Source organism: Herpailurus yagouaroundi, unplaced genomic scaffold (assembly GCF_014898765.1).
Source record: "Herpailurus yagouaroundi ecotype Mexico unplaced genomic scaffold, PumYag 164, whole genome shotgun sequence".
In the NCBI taxonomy this organism is placed as follows: Eukaryota; Metazoa; Chordata; class Mammalia; order Carnivora; family Felidae; genus Herpailurus; species Herpailurus yagouaroundi.
This window is the reverse complement of record NW_024412405.1, coordinates 34,627,142-34,646,497: the sequence shown is the minus strand read 5'-3', so window position 1 is coordinate 34,646,497 and position 19,356 is coordinate 34,627,142. Positions and strand designations below refer to the sequence as shown.

Here is a 19,356-nt window from a genome sequence, read left to right as displayed (position 1 = left end):
CAGCAGCTTGGTGTTACAAACTGCTAGCCCAATCAAATAATAATAATTACAATCATCATTATAATCATGATTATTAAACCACCACCACCACCACCTCCAGAAGCACTAGTCCTGGGATAAAGATTTTGACTTGGCGTCCCAACAGCTATATTCCTATCTGGGACCCTGGCACTACTGCATTCAAACTCTACAAAGACCTAGGACAAGTCACTTTACTTTTGTCTTCGGAAGACAGACAATTTCTGAACTTCCTTCAAGCTTCCGGGACTCTTCAGACCTACTGCCCTCAAGTTCTCAGACTGAATAATGAATGCCTTTACCAAACCTCATATGTAGGTTTTGACACAAGACAGGAATGTGTACTTCTCAGATATTTATTTAGTTAACATCACAGGAAAGAGCCATCATAAAAATTAGACTCTGGTAACCTTTGTTTTTCAAATTTTATGCAAGGAGTTTTCATTGCTTGCTTAACATTTTTTAGAAAATACTTTCCTAGGCAGTTTATATAGTTCTGCACTATTATTATGCAATTGTATTCAAAACATAAAAAGGTTTATATTTAACCAAACAAGTAAACAAGTTCACACAGAACACTTAATATTTCAGATCTTTAAAATGATAATGTTGCATGCCATAGGCCATGTTATACAACACAAATGAGCGACGTTTCATTAACGTGTTTACTTTCTGAATGTCAGAAAAGGCTATTTTGATGACTCATGTTCTGCTGTTGGACTTATATTCCTAATTCTTATTCTCTAAATGGTTTTAAAGAAATCTCTTTGCCCTACATCAACCCCCATAAGCATATAAACTTACACAATATGAACCTCACCTTATTCAGAAACATGAGCTAGTACCCTCCGACCAAGAGAGGAAGACTGTGTGAGACCATCACATGGGAGTAATGGCCTTATACTCAGAGATTCTGTACCTCTCTCAGCCTCTCCTTGAACCTAGCTATATACATATACTCACACCACAAATACCAAGTAATTCATTCAGTAAATCTTGGAGGACAAAGATAACATTAAGTACAGGGGTACTAGGGAAGCACTTCCAATATACTTCCATAACATTTATCATCATCCATAATTCAATGGTTTCACCCCCCAGTCATGGTTCCATATGGATGGAGACTGTGTCTACCTTCTTCACTTCTGTAGTATACCTCGCGTGATGCCTCAGACAGAGTATGTGGCGTGGGCTGAGGGTGGATGTCAACTGAAAACAAAACACATACACACATTCTAACAATAGTGTTAACGGCATACAATGGTATGAATTCAACCTCGAAACACCGATTTGTGCCTGGCAGCTTTAGAGGACAAGGAGTGCTGTGGGGGAAGGGGGAGGGCATGTGCAGGTGAGCATGTGCAGTGGCTCCAACGTCCTGGAGAGGGGAGGGACAGAATGGAGCAGCACAGAGGCATGCTGGCAGCTGACCATTGGAGACCAAGGACACAGGGCACCGGTAATGGAGGGTGAGGTGATATCAGGCAGTAAGACAGAGAGAGAGGATAGGGAAATTGGTAAAATGATTGAGCAAATAAATAACATACGCTGAAGCTAAGCCTAGACTTCTTACCGCTGGAGCAGTATTTACAAACAGAAAGGGCAAAGACTAAAAAGAACTCTGAAATGTTGGATTGAAACCAGCAGCACAACTGACCTTTGAACAACACAGGTTTGAACTGTGTGGGTCCACTTACTTGTGCCTTTGTTTTGTTTTGTTTTGTTTTGTTTTGTTTTGTTTTGTTTTGTTTTGTTTTGTTTTAAAGAAGGGAAGGCAAAAGCCAGAAGCCATTTATTTACAACTACCCACCCCAGTCTAAGTACCATTCTCTACTAACAGGAACAAGGGGTGCCTGAAGACAGATAATGTATTACAAAGAGGGGGCTAGCACAAGGTGAGACTGTCACTACCTACTGTGCCCCAAAATAAAGAAGTACTTAAAAATTGATTAGGATGTGCCAAAAGACACATGAGCTACTTAGAAGAGACTTCCATTTGCCAAGCCTGGGATAATATACATGAGCATCAAAATAAGTAAGGATAGTAACATACCGTAGCCCATTGAAAGAACTAGGAATCTGCGATACATGAAAAAATAAATCAGTGAGGGAAAAGGGAAGGCTCTTCCACAAAGCACATTACCAGTAGAAGAACTGACACAAAATGAAAATCACCACTTGGCAAGTATCACTGCAGTGGCTGAGTAGGCAAAGCATTCATGGAAAACAAGCCTGGTGGATGGAACTATGATGAGGAAAGGGATACTGGTATAATTTTAGCACTAATCAATTACACAGGGTAAATGGTGCCTTTATGGAAGGGAAATCGCAGGCACTAACATGACCAGATGATCAAAACTAACACCATCAATGGCTCAGGATAATCCTATAAAATGTAAGGCCTGTATCCTACACAACTGTCAAAGACATGAAAAACCGAAGTGACTGAGGAAATATTCCCAACTGGAGGAGCTGAAGACACATGTCCACTGGCTGCAGTGAATGCCCTTGGATGGCTTCCTCACCAGAATGGAAAGGCAATGGGGTAGTTGGTGAAATATGAACAACATCTGTGGACTGGATGGCTGTGTTGTATCAGTGTGGACTTCCTGACTTTGGAACTCATCGTATGTACGGTAGTTATGCATGAGTGTTCTTTTTTTGGGCAAAAATACGCTAAAGAATTTAGGAATGATGGGCATCATGTCCAGAGTTTGCTCTCAAATGTCTCATTAAGACACCAATGATAATGGGAGACAGAGGCATATGAGGCAGCAAACATGGTGAAATGCTAACAACTGTACTGATAATACAACTTACTATAAATTTGAAATTATTTCTAAATAGATAACTTTAAAAATTATTATTTCTAAAAATTCTATTGGAAAATTACTTCTAGGACACTGTATAATTTCACCCCAGATGTTGAAAACAAATTTCACTTAAGATTTTTTTTCCTTTTTTTTTTTTTTAATTTTCTAAGATTATTAACTAGGAAGATCCTTTTAGCTGGTCGTTTCAGGGTTTCTTCATGGTGTCAAATTAAAACAATTTGATCTGAAAAATTTAAATTTCAATGACGTCAACCCAGCTGCTAAGAAATATCAACAATACAGCATGAAAAATGCCCATTCGAAGGTACTCTGAATCTAAAATAGCAGAATGTAGCAGGAGCAGGGATATGCTGGCTATCAGCGGTCACTAACAAGCAGACAATCTCCTAAATAGCCTAAGGACACCCCACAGAGAATTCTGAAGAACCAAGTCCACATTTTTAATTAGAGGTATTTGGTGAAGCTATAATGTGCTATCTGTGTTGACTTTGTGGATCTTTTTGAGGAAAAAACATAAATAATCAAAATTAAGGAAATGTTTCATTTTCCTTTAAAGGATTTGAAATTAAAGAGACAATTTCAAAACCACTATGAATATGTATTGATGAGCCATAATTCAATTCTGCCAAGTTTCAAAAGGCTTGATCTACTATGATACTATCAAATAAAGTATGATTACACAAATAACTCATCATCACAAAATGAGACCTACTTTATCACAGCATCACAGTTTACATAATGGTTTAAGACAAATGACAGAAGTTTTGTTAGAAGTAGATGGAGTTAGCTAAAACATAACATTGCAATAGATCCTAAAAAGTGAATATAATACAAGGAAAGTCAGAGCAGGGTGCCTGGGTGGCTCAGTCGGTTAAGTGTCTAACTTTGGCTCAGGTCACGACCCAACGGTTCATGGGTTTGAGCCCCTGGTCGGGCTCTGTGCTGACAGTTCAGAGCCTGGAGCCTGCTTCGGATTCTGTGTCTCCCACTCATGTTCTCATATTCTCTCTCTCTCTCTCTCTCTCTCTCTGTTTCAAAAATACATAAACTTTTAAAAGTTTTATTTTTTAAACTCAGAGCTATTTTTTCCAGTGGGGTAATTACCCTTCCAAAACTGGGTCACAAAATTTATTTTACCCAGTTATTAAAACACACGTGCGCACATGCAGGCAGACACACACACACACACACACACACACACACACACACACACACACACACACCATTCAAAAACAGAGAAGCATATACAGATAATGAAAAGTCCCAGATGAGGTATGTTGGGGGGGCTTGTGAATCATCACAGTTGAACATATTTTTGTTACATTATTTCAATGATTTGTACATTTTGTTTCCAGAGAGTTTTGAGTACTACATCATTATTCCTCTGTAGACAGGTAGAGATATTCACTGAATGATTAAACTCATGTTCTGTTATCCGACATTTATTCAACCATAACTTTACAGCCTGACATTTCTGCACATTCACATAAATTGAGATTCATAAAGATGAATATGGTACCAAAATTTCTTGACTTGCATGTCCTCTGAATCACTAAAGATTACATGCTATTCAATACCATATGGTTTCAGTGAATCTATATACCTAAAGTTTTGAGTGATCAGGACCCGACTTTCTTGGTCAAGTCAGATATGGCTTTTACTGTTGTCTCCAGATCACCTGTATTTGTCTCAGCTTCCTTATTTCTGTTCATGGCATCAGCATTTTCCCTGTCACACACACTGAAAATATAATATAGCTAGAGATAGCTAATATATAATTTTGGAGTCAATAATATTCTATAAAGAAAACATTTTCCTCATTCAGCATAGAAGTTCATGACCACACACAGTCTTCCTAATTAAATCTACTGACTCCTAAATTCATTAGCTTTCAAGAAGCAATAGGCTAATAACTTAAAAGAGAATCACCAAAACTAACAGACATTGGAAACTGTAAGATGAAGTATGATGAAGAGATGTCCGTATTTTAAACTTGATGAGTAAACATTACTCAAGTAGGTTAGGACCACTTCTGTGCTCTGTATAGGTTCCATAGTGGCACTGTATACTTTTCCTCAATAGCCCTTTACCCATATTATTAATTTAATTAATTTCTGAAATTATTTGTTGGATGTCTGTCTTTTCTACTGGACCATAAGCTGCATAGTTCACAGTGGACTGGGTCACCATTATATTTGGTACATCACCAGGGCCAAGTGCAGCATAAAGAAATGACTGTCTCAATGCTGGTCAAAGACACCTGTTCTTTTACTAAATAAATACAAGGTTTACTGGATAACTGTATTCATAACTCTCTTAAGAAAGTCGGTAACAATTATGCAGTTCCAATGGTCTAAACATAAGGTCAGGAGATATAGTGCCAAAAAAAAAAAAAAATAGTAACTTACTTAGCCATTTCAGACTTCTTAAAATTCAAGTATTTTCTAGAAATACTACAACTAAATGAATTTTAAATCTCCAAAACAGAATTTAGTTTTGTCCCAAATCATCTCCAACTTTACCAGACTAGTTGTTTAAATGTTTTGAAAAATATCAATCTGATTAATGAAGGGAAAATGGGAAGAAGCAAAAATACTAAAATCACATCATTACCATATTTGAAATAGTCTAATTGGAAGCATCATACAATACAGAGTAGAATAACTTGACATTACTGTAAATGTATTCACAAAGCAAAGAGAAAAAAAGTACTGAGAAAGCCAGCAAGGGGAAGGAAAAAGTAGAGAGGAGAGGGAAAAGGTCCTTGACAAAAGAGTAAACTCATAGATTCCTATGGAAAACACAGGATGACTTCTTGGCTTCTCTCACCAAGGGCACAAGTGCAGGAGACAGCATTACTTGGCTTCCAACCTGAACATGTTAACAGAAACACAGCTTCTGAAGGAGGACCTTTTCTATAAAAGGATGAAGTGCTTGTTCAAATAATTCAATACTCAAGCACTGAAAATAAAAGGATAAAAACTAATACACACTGTGCCTAATTATCTCCCAAGGAGAGGAGGAAGAAGGCTTTTGTAAAGTGAGAGGGAGAAAACGCCTTTCATATCATGTGTAAGGAGAGTGTGTGGGGAGGGGAACTCAAGTCCAGACACTGATGCTCTCAGCATCACCTCTTATTGTAATAAAATTAAGGTAGTTATGAGATAGCAATTTCTTGTCAGCTTTAAAAAGAAATGGTATAATTGAATTTCACACACTTGATTGAGCCCCTACTCTATATAGCTTGTACCACAGTAGCTAAGAATTCAAGGCTATTTATAAAGCATTGTCCCTGTCCTCAAGGCACTCATAGTCAATTATATTTCATAATCACATTTGCTGCTTACTAGCTATTAAAGGCTTCATCTATGCTTTACCTGTATATAGGAAATGCTTGCAGTCTTAAACAAGTAGCTATCTAAACTGATATTTGAGACTGTTTTGATAATACAGGTATTTCAACAACTATATCAATTTTTTAATTGGACATCTTAGACATTAAAATTTCATTTAAATATTTAACATAAAATTTTCATTTAATTATCTGAAAAGTTCACTTATTAATTAATTATTTTTTTTTAATTTATTTTAAATTTTTTTTTTCCAACGTTTTTATTTATTTTTGGGACAGAGAGAGACAGAGCATGAATGGGGGAGGGGCAGAGAGAGAGGGAGACACAGAATCGGAAACAGGCTCCAGGCTCCGAGCCATCAGCCCAGAGCCTGACGCGGGGCTCGAACTCACGGACCGCGAGATCGTGACCTGGCTGAAGTCGGACGCTCAACCGACTGCGCCACCCAGGCGCCCCTTCACTTATTAATTTAAATATTGGTGATGTCTTGATTAATACACTTCACTAGAAGAGGAAATAAAAAGTTTTCTAACATAATAAAAGTGAGACAAATTTAGGGCACTTTATAATTAAATTCCCATTTCTTTTACTCAACACTACATTTCAAGACATAAATTGTTTTTTCAATTTTCAAATGTTTTTCAACATTTGAAAATTTTTTTCAACATTTTTTCAAAACGTTCGCATTATTGATAAGCAGTGACATTTTCTGGAGTTAAAATAAATGCATACTTACAAAACTGCTCACATAAATTATGAATTTTTCACTGGTTTATGAAGACCATAAATTAAGTCACATTCGAGAAAATAAAACTGTCTAGAAAACAGATAATTTTATTATGCTAAGCAAATGATTATTAGACATCTTCTCCAACACAAGTATTGTTAGGCATTTTTCTCTATCTATAAAGACAATACGGTGTTGTAGCAACTCAAACTATCTCTCCACTGACCATATAACAGAGCCAAGCCAAACAATTCAAGAAAGACTTTCTTATTCTTTTTCTGTATTATGACAGTACACCCTCGCCAAGGGAGTTAGTTCCAATTCAAAACAACTCGAATGAAAAGAGGCTAACGATGGCTACATGGGACACATGTGTATTCAGAATTCCATTTCCAAGAGCAAATATTCCAGGTAAGAGTCTCTATGCAATTTTTCTCTACACTTTCCAATCAAAATTTGTAATTACAGTACCACTATGTTAAAGAAATGTTGGATTTCAAGATAATAATCCCTATTGAGATAAAAATAAAAAAGGAATGTTCATTCATCACTTTTTAGATCATTTCATGTTCTACCTATTTAACTCTGAGGTCTCTAGGTATGTATACCAATTTAAAGAATTAAAAAAAAAAAAAAGCTTAGAGAAATAAACCACTTATCAGATACTAGAAATCAAGGAAAGCCCGGTAAAGTCATTAAAACTTGCCCTGTACCTGAAAAATGATGCATCCACTTGGTCAGAACATAAGTTGCTGAGGAGCAAAGAGAAGACATCAAAGTGGAAATGCCCACATATAGGCCTTGAGATTCTGGTCAGCAAACAGTCAAGACAAATACATTTTATACAAGTTTCAAGAGAAAAAGCAATTGTTCTCACAAAATTATTTAGTTATGAGATACGTTAGATCATTTGTCTTGATAAAACAAAGTTTAGGTTTTCCACTCTACATATAGTCCTTTACTTTCCATTCAATAAAAATGCTCAATCTTCCATGTGCTATTTTGTTCCTCCCCACCCCGCCTTTTTTTTTTTTTTAACACTTTACTTCTTATAGCATCAGCCATCTCAGAAACTAAATGCATCCACATGTCTGTGATGGCACAGACACTTCATACTCATCCAGTAATGATCCTATCAAAAGGCTCTTTCCACATTCTTCTGAAGTATGTCCCCCCATCTCTTTGAGTACATGCACTGTGCTCTAGAACAGTCGCAATAACTTAACCTATGTCTACATCACCCCGGTTTCCTGAGAATCTCTGTAGATCAACTTTTTCAAAACTATTAGGGTATCAGATGGCTGCTGAATTCCTACTGACTGCTCTACAACTGTGAAAAGCTCTAAATGTTCACTTACATATGATCTTTCTTCCAGAAGCCAAGGAGAACTTTTTTTTTTTTTTCAACTTTTTTGTATTTATTTTTGGGACAGAGAGAGACAGAGCATGAACGGGGGAGGGGCAGAGAGAGAGGGAGACACAGAATCGGAAACAGGCTCCAGGCTCCGAGCCATCAGCCCAGAGCCCGACGCGGGGCTCGAACTCACGGACCGCGAGATCGTGACCTGGCTGAAGTCGGATGCTTAACCGACTGCGCCACCCAGGCGCCCCTAAGGAGAACTCTTTATGAACAACAGACTAAGGTTAACACCTTTACATCAAATTTTACATTGAGTTCACACATTGTTTTTAAATATATGTGGCAATTTTATCTAAACTACTCATATACTGTGTGACAAAACACAGAAAGTATCAGTTTTAACTAAAAATGAGTAACTAGGGGCACCTGGGTGGTTCAGTCATTGAGCATCCGACTCTCGATTTCAGCTCAGGTCATGATTGCAGGGTCTTGAGATGGAGCCTGCTTGAGATTCATTCATTCACGCATTCATTCATATCCTCTCTCTCTCTCTCTCTCTCTCTCTCTCTCTCCCCCCCCCATCTGTCCCTCCATGCTCACACACTCTCTCCAGAAAGAAAGAAAGAAAGAAAGAAAGAAAGAAAGAAAGAAAGAAAGAGAATAACGAAATTTAAACTCTAACCATACTCAAACAACCAATTAGGAAATGCAACAGAAAACAGAAGTACTAAACTTGAATATTTTTTAAATGGTAAGACATAAACTAATTTTCAAGGATATAAAATACACAAATCATGAAATGAAGAACTACTTTTAACCACCAAATGGAAATTTTTTAAATACACGTTTACATTTATGCTAACAAATCTGAAAACAACTACAACATTATTTTAGAGGTAACCATGAATATCAATCAATATTGATTTAAAAGAAGTAGGAAATCTGAATGGATCAATGCTACAGAACAGATTATGTGGGATGCAGTGGGGGGAATAAACCTAAATAATTACCTATTTTAAAAAGATACAGACATCAAGTTTCCCAATATTCAAAGAACAGATGATAGATGTCAAAATTACTTTTTTTTTTTTTGTTTATTTATTATTTTTGGGGCAGAGAGAGACAGAGCATGAATGCGGGAGGGGGAGAGAGAGGGAGACACAGAATCGGAAACAGGCTCCAGGCTCCGAGCCATCAGCCCAGAGCCCGACGCGGGGCTCGAACTCACGGACCGCGAGATCGTGACCTGGCTGAAGTCGGACGCTTAACCGACTGCGCCACCCAGGTGCCCCTCAAAATTACTTTTAACAGATCATTCTGATGCTCTGACTACTCTAGAACACAGAAAAACATGTGAAGCTTACTAATTTACTACTAAAAAGCCACATACTATGATCCAAAGCACTAACATGTCAAAAAGGAATATTATAAGATGCCCAACATTTGATAAAATTTGAAATCTATTCTTGATTATAATTCTTAGTGAAAACAGAAAAGGGTACTTCCTTAACATAATAAAAATGTCAATCCAAACAATGGGGATTTCCTACAAAAACATGCCAACAATGACTAGTTAAAAAATATAAAAGGTCGAGGGGTACATTCACCATAGCAACTACAAATATAAAATATCTATAGAACTCAAATCTATGTTTTACTGAAAAACAACATAAAACAAAGTTTGAGTAAACTATAAATACATACCATATTTCTAGTAAAATAAAATAATTATAAAAGTCCTATGGAATTAGAGTGCCTGGGTGGCTCAGTGGGTTGAACACCAGTTCTTGATTTCGGCTCACGTCATACTCTCATGGTCTATGAGATGGAACCCCGATTCAGGCTCTGCATGGACAATGTGCAGCCTGTTTGGGATTCTCCTTGTCCCTGTCTCTCTCTTCTCCTCCCCAGCTCATGCTCGCTCACTCTCTCCCTCCCTCTCTCTCAAAATAAATAAACTTAAAAAAAAAAAAAAAGACAGGGGAACCTGGGTGACTCAGTCAGTTAAGTGACTTCAGCTCAGGTCATGGATTTGAGCCCTACAATGGGCTCTGCTCTAACAGTGCAGAGCCTGCTTCAGATCCTCTGTCTCCCTCTTTCTCTCTGCCCCTCCCCTGCTCACGTGCTCTAAAATAAAATAAACATTAAAAAAAAAAAAGTGATATGGAATAAAGTGGCCATAGTAGCCAAGACATTTGGCGACAGGCGGGGAGGGAAGACTTTAATCCACATTAAAATGTCTAAAATATAGTAATTAAAATAATGTGGGACCAAGGAATAACGATAAGCTTCAACCAATGGTTATAAGATATTCAAAGTTTTCAAAAGAAATTGGAAATCTAAATTTTTAAAGTGAAGTCTCTCAAGTTTCTCTGTTGGCTTAAATCTATGAAAGCATTGTATATTTCCAAAGAAAGCATTTCTGTGGGTTCAATCAGCCACAGTGGACCTCAGCCCTATACACACCCAGCACTTCCTGCCTCACCCTGAGCTCAAGCTGCTTCCTGTGCCTGGACAGCCCTTTCCTCTCCCTCCACCCATTCAAAAGCAACCCACCCATCAAGGTGTGGCTCATAGGCCATCCCTCCACAGAGCATTCTTAGGAGTTACCATGACTTTCCCTCCCTCTATGGCCAGGACTACAGTTCTTATCACAGCGTAACTCTAGAGGTCATCCAATGTGCTTGGTCTCTTCCTCTAGACTGGGGAATGGGAACAAATAATAACTCGTGTTACAACCTAATGGCCTAGTCTACGCCAAGGAGATGGACTGCAGTTTCTGTAATCCACTCAACAAATGCAAAAATTCTAATTGTTTTGCCAGACTTCACCAACGATATCACAGTTGGTCTGAATGAAACTGAAATGACTTGAGATCTTTCTCTGAAAGGAGGTCAGTGGGATGGGAGATGCAGCTAAAGCAAGCAGTTGGAGGGCAAGGAATCGGTGGCTCGTAACCTAGAAATAAGATACAAGTACCACGTGGAACACAAGAGACCGACTGCTAAGCATCCTAATTTTGTATCTCAGATTGACTTCCAGAATACAATTTGTATTCAAAATTACCTTTTGCCTCAGCAAATTTTATTGATCCACTTGAACTGTATGTACCCAGTGGGTAAAAAAAAAAAGAACAGATGAGAACTGTGCTATAGCCTGAAAGAAAGTCTGACCCGTAAGACAGCTTTTGAAAACATCCTTAATATTCTTTTCATTTTAAGCTCAAAGTAAAGTTTTTTATAACACCTAATTTGTAACTGCTTTGTAGGAATTAAAAATAAGTCATCTTTGAGATACCTATAGTAGTTTACCTTAAGAGAACTGAAAATAATCCTAAAATAATTTGTTGGCAATTTCTAAAGCTACAGCACTTTGGGAAGTTTCAGGAGCTATGAATGAAAAAAAGAAGGAAAAAAAAGCCTAAAAAACAAAGTTCCCTCATAAGACGAGCAAAAATGTCCAATTACATCCAAAAGAACATAATGTCGTTAAAGCATCTTTCAAAATACAATACCTCTCGCGTAGGAAAACATCTGTGCTAATGAAAAAGAAATGGGCTTTTTAAAATGTTATTAGTTACTAAACTAGAAATGTAGCCTTTGAAAGTGGTGTTATTAGAGAAACATTAACATGTCATGCTTCCTCTTCTTCTGAATCTTTGAAATATGCTTTTTAAGTTCCATTTATTAAAGGGGCAAAGATGTTAAAGAAAACTTAAGATGTTAAAGAAAATTTCCTGGCCATTTCTAAGCTTGTTCAATATTTGTTTAAGGTTAGAAAGTCGTAAATTTCAATAGCTAATACCTTGGCTCAGATTTTAAGTTGTTCATATTTATATCTCTTCTTTACAGCAGAAATATTCACTCTCCTTTACAAAGAAAAAGAAAGCCCTAGTTTAATATATCATAGAACAAGGGTCAGCAGACTGCGGCCTATAGGCCACATAGAGCGCAGGACCTGTTTCTGTAAGGCCTGATCTCCAAGAAAAGTTTTTCAACATACATATTCAACAAATATGTATGTTGTAGAACATACATATTTTTAAAAAGTTGTAATTTATATATGTGTGTTTTGAAAATTTATATATATACACACATATACATATACATGCACAGCCCTGGAGACCCTATGTAGACAGCAGTCTAAAATATTTACTTCAAAAAATAAATAAAATAAAATATTTACTTCCTGGCCCTTTATACAGAAGCTTACCAACCCTTTCCCCTGCCCCATCACAGAGTAAGCAGCTCTTTATACCCGTGGCCTCATGCGTAGGCCACTGATTTCATACTGAGCCAGAAGAAGAAGTGATGGGGCCTGGATGGAGGGTGATTTGTTTTTTTTTTTTTTTTTATCTTTTCTATTTACCACCTAGGCATACTACTAGAGTATGAGATAAGGCAGCCTCAAATTGACAATGTGCTTTACTCTAATTGAAGATAATAAGATTTCAGATGGGGTGCTCATGTAACAGGGGGGTTAAAGGAACAGGGCACACCCTTTGATACGCATTTCTCCCTCCAGCCCCTCCGTCCAGGTACACTCTTACTCCTCAAACCCAGATCAAAAGTCTCTTCCTCAAAAATCCTCCAAACTTTCTAAACCAAGGTAGCTGTACCCTTCAATGCTTTCAGAACATCCTATACAAAATTAGAATATTCAATTTATTGTAATATGTAATTATGTTTTTGTTTCCTTTTCAAAAAAGTTTGCATTCCTGGTAGCAAGGACTTGTCTTGCTCAATTCTGGACCCCTCACATTTGGCAGAAAGAATTCCTCACAGTGGGTAGGGAGGGATTAGTCCCCTGTGGCTGCCCTAGCAAATTACCACAAACTTGGTAGCTAAAATCAGAAATCACTCTCTCATAGCTCTGGAGGCGAGAATCCCAAAATCAAGGTGAAGGCAAGGCCACACTTTCTCAGAAGACCCTAAGAGAGAATCCATGCCCCTTCCAGCTTTTCTGGTGGCTGCTGGCATTCCTTGGTGTTCCTAGGCTTGTGACCACACTACTCCAAACTCTGCCTCAGTCTTCATACTGACTTCTCTTCTGACCCTCACAAGGATACTTGTCATTGGATTTAGGGCTCACCCAGGTAATCCAGGATGATCTCATCTCAATGTTCTTAATTGCATCTGCAAAGACCCTTTTTCCAAAAAAGATAACACTCAGATCTTGGTGAGATTGACAGGGACGTATCTCTTCTTAACAACCACCGTTCAATCCACTACCAAGCACATTCAGTAAATACATGCTCATACTGCTTTAGATCCAAATAAAATAAATATATACTAGACAAAACCTATCCCCCCAAAATGGGAAAAGAAAATCTTTATTTCCTCCCCGTTTTTGCCAATGCTCTGTTTGAAAAGCAGACACTGAGGCACAGCCAGAAGCTTGAACAGCATTTTCTTGCTGAGTCCTTAGTATTACTGTACATGGTACCCAACAGCGTATGTTTGGAGACCATTTCTTCACTTCTAGGAAGAAAAGTCCAGGGTTATATATCCTTCCCCACAAACCAATACTCTTGAATACGTGGTAATTCTTCAAGATGCTCTCTGGATGAGGTTTTGATCTCTTTAAATTCTTTACATATGGCCATGAATGTGTAATTTTATTACTGTGGCACAAAGTCAAACTATTAAGAACTCACTCTTACAGTAAACTTAAGACTTAATGCCTTATTTTTCAAGAATTTAGGCTCTGAATCTGTTATAGACTGAATGTCTGTCTGCCCAAAATGTTTATGTTGAAAGTATAACCCTCAAGGCAACAACTGTATTTGTAAATATGGCCTGTGAGGTCATAGATAGGGCTTTAATTACAAGAAGAGATACCAAAGCTCCCTCCCCTCCCTTTCTCTCCGCACCGCCCCCCCCCCCCCCCTCATATAGGAACACAGTGAGAAGGTAGCCACCTGCAAGCCAAGAAGAAAGTCCTCACCAGGAACTGATCCTGATCTTGGATCTCTTCAGAACTGTAAGAAAATAAATTTATGTTGTTTAAACTACCCAGTGCCCAAGCAAACTAAGGCAAGATCTAAACACAATCTTAGGCACATTATAAACACTCAATGAAAATTAGTTGATTTCCATGACTGTGAGTGTTCCGAGCACACAGTTTATGATTTTATAGTAAGACTTTTCAAAAATATTTTAACAATATGAAGATCAAAGATTGCTGTGCTTTTCAAATTAGGGTTAAAAACTAAGACAACAAGGGGTGCCTGGATGGCTCAGTTGGTTAAGCGTCCGACTTCGGCTCTGGTTATGATCTCGTGGTTTGTGGGTTCGAGCCTGGCATTGAGCTCTCTGCTGACAGCAGAGCCTGGAGCCTGCTTCAGATTCTGTGTCTCCCTCTCTCTCCTCCCCTCCCCCACTCACGCTCATGTGCACTCTCTCAAAAATTAAAAATAAACATCAAAAAAGTGTGCTATCTAAAGCATATGTATTTAAAAAAAACTAAGATAACAAGTTCAAAACATCTATAAGCTGTAATTAGGACTGAAATAATTTTTCTGCCCAAGGTTTGTTTTGTTTTGTTTTGAAGAGAGAGAGAGAGAGAGAGAGAGAGAGAGAGAGAGAGAGAGACAGACAGTATAAGCAGGGGAGAGGGGCAGAGGGAGAGAGAGAAAATTTTAAACAGGCTCCATGCTCACTGCCAAGCCCAACATGGGGCTCGATCCTACAGTCCTGGACTCGTGACCTGAGCCAAAATCTAGAGTCGAACGTTCAACCGACTGAGCCACCCAGGCACCCCAAGGCTTATATTATTAACTGAAGAAACCAATGAACTTCTATTAACACAGAAGTCTCTAGAGAATTATGAAATAATGCCAGCAGTACAATATCCATAGACTCATATTCTTAGAATAAAGCATCCCTAGTATACCTCACCATACCAGGGGACCGAGATAATGAAAACTCACAAAAGAGAAAAAGTAAGAAAAATGGCAGTCACCTTGCTATAAAACGTAGTAAAAAATCTATTTTCCCTACTCTTATCACAGCAAGTTATATCCAGCCAAGGGCATCACATCTTAGAGGGAGTCCTTCACATTGTAGACCTCGGAGATTTGTGTATCTGTTAGCAAAATGTTCTGGATGGCAGTATACTACAACAATTTTTTGTCAATCAGAGTAGTCTTAAGGAAATGATGCATTTTCCTTCTCACACAAAGCACTATATGAGCTAACAGTAGCTATAAACATGAAGCATGATTAGTCAAATGGTAAAGCACAGAGCATCCTCCAAATCGATAGGAGTCATGTAGGAAATAAAAGAAAATAAATATCCACTTTGATTAAATTCACAAAAGGAATTATGAATAAAAAATAGCTAAAAAATCATAACTGAGAAAAAGTTTATGGTTGTTATGTTACATGTAACTATTAAAAAGCAGAGAAAATGAGGGGCGCCTGGGTGGTGCAGTCGGTTAAGCGTCCGACTTCAGCCAGGTCACAATCTCGCGGTCCGTGAGTTCGAGCCCCGCGTCGGGCTCTGGACTGATGGCTCAGAGCCTGGAGCCTGCTTCTGATTCTGTGTCTCCCTCTCTCTCTGCCCTTCCCCCGTTCATGCTCTGTCTCTCTCTGTCTCAAAAATAAATAAAAGTTAAAAAAAAAATTAAAAAAAAAAAAAAAGCAGAGAAAATGAGTTAAAAAAAAACCCTAGATACTGAAAAAAAAAACAACAACAACACTACTTTATAAGACAAAACAAATTAAAAAGGAAAAGCTAATGACAGAATAAATAGATTGGTAGAGTAAAATCCAATATAGTTAAACTCTTCCTCAAAAAGAAAACAGGAATGGCAATATGAACATCAGTATAGGATAAGTTTCATTTTAAAGGCATTCAATAAAAAGAATAGCAATTTTAAGAAATGTCATGGAGTTATACGTACCAAACAATACACAAATAAACATACAAGCAAAGCTATAAAAAATTTAATGAAGACATAAAACAACAAAACTTTCAAAACAAAACATAAGTAAAAAGCTTCATGACGATGGATTTGGCAAGGAGATCTCGGACATGATACCAACAGTATGGGCAACAAAAGAAAAAACAGATAAATAGGACGAAAACAAAATTAACAGCTTTTGTGCCTCAAAGGACATTCTCAACAGAGTGAAGAGACAACCCACAGAATGGGAGAAAACTATTTACAAATCACGTATCTGATAAGGGGTTAATATCCAGAATATACAAAGAACTTCTAAAAGTCAACAATAAAATCAAAACTAAAAATGGGCAAAGTAAATGAACAGACATGTCTCTAAAGAAAATATACAAATGGCCAATAAGCAAATGAAAGGATGCTCACCATCACTAATTATCAGGGAAATGCAAACCAAAATCATAATGAGACGTCACTTCACACCCATCAGAATGGCTATTATCAAAAGAAAAAAAAATAATTCCAGAAAATAGCAAGTATTAGCTAGAATGTAGAGAAATTGGAACCCCTGTGCCCTGCTGATGGAAATGCAAAATGGTGCAGGTGCTGCGGCAAACAGTATAGCAATTCCTAAAAAATTAAACACAGAATTACAATATACAGCAATTCCCCTTCTGGTTATGTGCCCAAAAGAATTTAAAGCAGAGACTCAAAAGACATTTGTACACACATGTTCATGTGGTATAAATACAACTTAACATTATACAGCCTTAAAAAAGGACACCTGGACAAACGCTCGCACATAAATAAACTGTGAAGACATTATGCTAACTAAAATAAGCCAGTCACAAAAAGACAACATAGGATTCTACTTATAAGAAGTATCTAAAATAGTCAAACTCCTAGAAACAGAAAGTAGCATGGTGGTTGCCGGGGAGGCCGCGGGGGGGGGGGGGGGAGGTACTGGGAGTAGTGTAATTAGTATATAGTTTCAGTTTTGCCAGATGAGTAAATTCTGGAGATGCACAGCACAACAACGTGAATATACTTAACACTACTTAATTATACGCTAAGAATGGGTGAGATGGTAAATTTTATGTTGCTTATATTTTATAATTTAAAATAATAAAAAATAAATTTTAAAAATCCAACGAAGATACAAAAACAAGATCAGAATGTAGAATTTAATACACCACCTTTTGAATTAATCCAATTTAACTGAAAAAAAAAATGTTATAACTTAAAATAACCTAAAACAAATCAACTCACTTCAACCTGTTAAACTCCATTTAACAGGTGAAAAATGGGTTATCACATTCCTCAGTTGAGAAAATACTTTTATTCAAATCTCTATGAAACATTTCTAAAAAACAAATCATATAGATACAAAGAAAAATATAGTTATTTTAAAATGAGACTATTTAACAAAGTCTTTGAATATAAATCAAAATTTAAATATAAATACAAGATAAAGACCTAAAAATAGTTAATACTCAGAAATTTTAAAACATAGTCCTAGAAATCCTTGATTCAAAGAAAAAATCAATTATAAATCATAAGTTAAATTATAATAAAATTACAACAAAAATCACAAAAATTAGGAACAATGAATAATTGTTTGGAATTATTCCAAATAAATATTTGGAAGAATAATTCTTCAAAAAAAAAAAAAAAGCATAGAATATAGCAAAGGATGTTTAGTCAGAACAGTATTTCTAACTTGAATGCCTTCATAGTTAAAAGGAGATTTACCTTTTTTTTTTAATTTTTTATTTTTTTTTAATTAACGTTTATTTATTTTTGAGACAGAGAGAGACAGAGCATTAACGGGGGAGGGGCAGAGAGAGAGGGAGACACAGAATCGGAAGCAGGCTCCAGGCTCTGAGTTGTCAGCACAGAGCCCGATGCGGGGCTCGAACTCACAGACCGCGAGATCGTGACCTGAGCCGAAGTCGGACGCTTAACCGACTGACCCACCCAGGCGCCCCAAGATTTACCTTTTAAAGAACTAAGTTAAAAAAAAAAAAAGGACCAATAATTAAGAAAATATGAGCTAAAAGTCATGAGAGAAAAGCAATAGAAATGAAGCAAAATTCAAAAGTTTTTTTTTTAAGCATAATAAAATAGCAAAGAAACTTATGGAACATTTTTAAAAAAACAGTTAAAAAAAGACCATATTAGGAGTTTAAAAAGTTACAGAAGCTTTACGATAGAAATGTAATTACATAGTAGGGAATAGTAAATGCTATCCTAAGGCAACAAATTTGAAAGCTTATGAAGCAAATGAGTAGAGACGGACATGAACATCATGGATATGGAAAACAAAGTGGTGGTTGCCAGGGTCTGGGTGTGGATGGCATGGATAAAAATGGTCAAAAGGGGGGCGCCTGGGTGGCGCAGTCGGTTAAGCATCCGACTTCAGCCAGGTCACGATCTCACGGTCCGTGAGTTCGAGCCCCGCGTCAGGCTCTGGGCTGATGGCTCAGAGCCTGGAGCCTGTTTCCGATTCTGTGTCTCCCTCTCTCTCTGCCCCTCCCCCGTTCATGCTCTGTCTCTCTCTGTCCCAAAAATAAATAAACGTTGAAAAAAAAAATTTTTTTTTAAATAAAAAAAAAATAAAAAAATAAAAAATAAAAAAAAATGGTCAAAAGGTACAAACTTGCAGTTATAAGACAAGTAAGTTCTGGGCATACAATGTACAGCATGGTGACTACAGTTATCAATAATGTATTGTATTTGAAAGTTGCTGACAGTAAATCTTAAAAGTTTCATCACAAAAAAGAGAAACAATTATAGCTGTGTCATGATAGATGTTAACTTGTGCTAATCATTTAGCAATATATGCATACAGCAAATCATATGTTGTATACCTAAAACTACTAAACTGTTATGTCAGTTATATCTCAATCAATTAAAAAAAAAAAAAAAAAAACACATGAGCAATTTCTTACCCAAAACTTAATCCAAAAAAGAAGATGACAACTGTAATGGACAAGTACACAGAAGAAATTAGAAAAAAATAATATATATATGCCACTCAAAAAAAAAAAAAAAAAGTAAAAACCATGACCTAATGGTTCGCACCTAATACTAGCCTATAAGGAACAGTTTTAAATGTAGCTCATGGAAAGACATGAATATTTTCTCAATTTATGTGTCCA

The 19,356-nt window shown here is 37.0% G+C and overlaps 1 protein-coding gene across 9 annotated transcripts in view; it reads right to left on the bottom strand.

Moving 5' to 3' along the window:
- The window catches only part of KLF12 (KLF transcription factor 12), a 436,833-nt gene that overhangs the window by 398,582 nt on the left and 18,895 nt on the right, over positions 1-19,356 (bottom strand). For 4 of the 9 annotated variants that reach the window (XM_040487361.1, XM_040487366.1, XM_040487362.1 and 1 more), the window contains exon 2: positions 14,213-14,272. The exons of the other annotated variants lie outside the window; for them this stretch is intronic. The gene's annotated coding sequence lies outside the window, so the exon portion shown is untranslated. The remainder of the gene's footprint in view (positions 1-14,212; positions 14,273-19,356) is intronic. 9 annotated transcript variants of the gene reach the window in all.